The sequence below is a fragment of the Pinus tabuliformis genome, chromosome 5_1, assembly GCF_031772625.1.
Source record: "Pinus tabuliformis cultivar Carrire ecotype Pingquan chromosome 5_1, CPIR1, whole genome shotgun sequence".
In the NCBI taxonomy this organism is placed as follows: Eukaryota; Viridiplantae; Streptophyta; class Pinopsida; order Pinales; family Pinaceae; genus Pinus; species Pinus tabuliformis.
Genome location: NC_142305.1, coordinates 736,553,229 through 736,556,911, shown reverse-complemented (window position 1 = coordinate 736,556,911; position 3,683 = coordinate 736,553,229). Strand labels below are relative to the sequence as shown.

Sequence of the window (3,683 nt, the reverse complement as noted above, 5' to 3'; positions counted from 1 at the left end):
TCTCTTACTTATGTGCATCAGAGGAGAGAGTACTTGTTCAGAATTTGGATGGTCGTTATCCATTCTTTTGCCTCCGAGGATAAGCCTTATCCAGCCAAAAAATTGATCGCCGAAGGCAGGAAACATTAGATACTAACGTGCTTTCTTAAAAAATCAAGATGAAAGCTCGTATTATTCCACGTCGTAACTGCTCTTACTTACCATGTCATGCATGCCTTATAAAATATATTTATCGCTTGAAAAAAAACAGTGGTTTACTTAATCCGACGAGGATGAGGATAATCATTATCCACCTCTGTTTTCAACTTCAACGTTGATAGAAGGAAACAAATTGAATTCTGGCTTTTCTTCCATCCTTCCCTTAGAAACAACATCGTTGGCTTTGTGGCCAACTTATATACATCCCAGAATCGTGGTAAAGCAGGAAACTACAGTATTGTTGTTTATAAAACATTACCTATAGCCACCCCAAGTGGCATTTATCCAAATTCTACAGAAAAACATGACATTTTCAACCATGCATGGGAAATAAAGCATCCCATCGTAAATTACTTTTTGGGGTCGAAGATTTTCTTACCAATCTGAATTATTAGATGAGATCGAGCTCTCTGGATGTTTCCCATCATCAGGCGCAACTATAGATAATCAAGGGTTCAATATCCACCACAAGCACATGCCAACTATTGGCATATTTGTGCCACGCAAGTTAGGATTATATGATTAGGACCATTGTTTGAATCTTGAGCCGTAAAGTTTGGATGAAGTCCACGTCATCCTTATTACACACGTAGTTGTATAGTAACTCTATCCACACGTAGTTGTCTGTAGTGCAGTGGAAAACAACAGCAACCAAGACTTTTTTTGTTTACACTCTATCCTCCTTAGTGTTGATGATTAATTCAGCAACGTATGCCGATTCAGACTCCATTCCCTGCTAAAAATCCCCCATGTAGGACTTTGAGGATCGGCTTGACTCCAACCCATTTGCCTGACTTGTACCCCTCCAATATCTTCTTGAGCTAGCACAGTCAGAGCCGCTTCATCTTAGTGGCGACCCATCCCCAAAGTCGGCTCTAACGCAGGGCATGGCAAATCATGATTTCACTTAGTATGGAAACAGAGCACCTTCCAACCACCAAACACTATGATGCTCTAGAGAGAGGAGGAAAAACCTAATCGATGCCCAAATGCACTTGGGAAGCGCTCTAAACACCCATTCTCCTTGTTGTGATATTCTGCCGAGGATAATATTACATGGATGGTTGTTAACTAATGGTTATGCCCATACAAATTTAATATACCCAACATGCATAAGTAAACAATGCCCATAATACCTTAATTAACTCATCATAATAAAGCATGCACACTAAATGCTTGGATCTACTAGGTGGGAAGTTTGTCTTCTCACTAGAACTTCAAAAGGAACCAATAGATGGCCTTGAATCGTCCTGCTACCAAAACAGTAAGCTTCCTTCAACTTTGAAACCTTTGGATTTGCTAAACGAGCAGGGTTGTAACTAGGGGAAGGATGGGTGCCATTTGAGGCTTCATAGTTAATGGCATACAAAATATCTAGTGGCATTGATACCCATGAGAATAACTCTTGCCTGCACACATAGAACCTTTCCCCGGCTCTAATGCAGGTGCTTGATTCCACTGATGCCCACCTCAACTGGAAATGTCTCCACTTTTCTATCAATTTTTTTCTTTTTTCTTTTTTATAGGTTTAACTCTCAGAGCCTAGCTTCATTTTTGCGTGATTGATAGCATAGCCCACTTTGATGAGCTCCTAGCAATCTTCATTGGGGAAAGGAGCCTTAGATGTTGCATTTCTATATTTTGGGTCGTAGTTAAATGATCTAGACTCTGCTTTTGGATTAGATGTTTATGGATCTCATACATATAACTTGTTTCATTTACGGATTAATATTCGATTGCAATGAATTATTGCAATACAATGAATGCAAATGAAAAATAGCATAGCGAAGTAATTGAGTATGGGATGTCACAAATGGGGTTTGTTTTAAACAGTAGGCCTGGTCCTTGGTGAGAGGTGTGTCCACCATGATATAAAAACATCTTGGAACCACTGCAAATGTTATCGATGTCTACTTAGCTAAATATGCGATGTTCCAATCTATAATATATCGGTCCATAATTTATATATGGGAGGGTATTGGTTTTTTTCCAATTTCTATATTTTCTTTTATCTTAAGAATAATATCTCATGTTCCATGTTTCAACAATCTACCTTATCATATAGGTTTTAAACTCTTTAGCATTTCCACCTATGTATTTATGTTGCCCCTTCTTAACTAATTTGTTTTATGACAGACATAAATATTGCATTCAAAAAGAACTGCATATGGCTTCCCCATTCTTTTCTCTAAACATTTTTAATATTTAGATTCAATCTTAAAGAGTCTAGATTTAATACTTATACTAGAACCCTTTAAAAGAGTTTGTGGTAGTGAGGCCAATTTTAGGCTAAAACTTTTCCATACCCTATGGAGGCGTATTGGCCCATAGGCCGCAAGGTTTGAACTTGATTTCTTTGATACCATTTGTAACAAACCTCCTTAGCCTACCCAGGAAAATAGCCTCTAGGCCCCATAGATTTAAAATTTTTGTCTTGATTACAATTAAGATTTCACAGTCATCATGAGTCCAATGAACTAAGGATCATAACCATGGGTAATTATCAAGGTAGAAAATCATACACCCTCGGCATAATATCACATGCTCTCCTGACATGAAACCATTACAACTACTTTAATGTCTTCATGCAACATTAATAGAACATTTCCTTACATCTATTTTTGATAGGATGGGCATGCATCTTACTTCAGGCATAATCAAAGCTACTACTATCTTATCTATTATGCACATGCAAGAATACCTACACCGTCCCTAACTGGTACCAGGATGAGGGAGTTTAGTTCCAGTTGTTAGAGTTTATGATTCAATCAACCACTTATGTTTTCATCCACTTAATATGTTTTATTGCTACATCATAATGTAATACGAACATATGCATAATAAGAATCCCTCATTTTCATCATAAAGATTACTCTTAAGCAACAGAAAGAATGAAGATCGAACCTTATTGAATATACATACCATAGATCTTTTGACCATCATAGACTATTCCGTTAAAGGCATTATACCATCTGATCCAATTGCAACCACCACTATCTGTCATGTTATCTAGAGACTTTATATAGCATTATACACATACTCTGGTCCTTTAAAATGATGATTACCTTTAGATTCATTGGATATTACACACATCCACATGCATAAAATGAGATTAATTACATGGATACAGATAGAAGAATCAATAGATATCTTATGCCATGCAAGTGCAGAAGTGGAATACATCAAGGAAAACAACTCAGCTTATAGTACCTTAATGCATGGATTAAATAACACGAAGATCTGGCTTCACGATTATAGGCTTAGAACCAAAATAATTTACCAGGTATAGTTCCATTCTCTTATACAATGATCACATAAGTTAAAGGCATATGAATTCCTTCATTAAATTAAGGGAGCTAACTTCCTAGTATACTCTTGAATTGAATGATCTAACCATTTCAACAGTAGGAAAATAAATTTAGAGTTAAGAGCCAACATACAACACAGTCCCGCATATGCAACCAACTAAAATCTTAGTTGGAGGG

General features: G+C 36.9%; 1 pseudogene; it reads right to left on the bottom strand.

Moving 5' to 3' along the window:
* Positions 1-1,366: 1,366 nt before the first annotated feature.
* Positions 1,367-2,564, bottom strand: LOC149167048 (UPF0548 protein At2g17695-like; annotated as a pseudogene).
* Between the last annotated feature and the right edge of the window lie 1,119 nt (positions 2,565-3,683).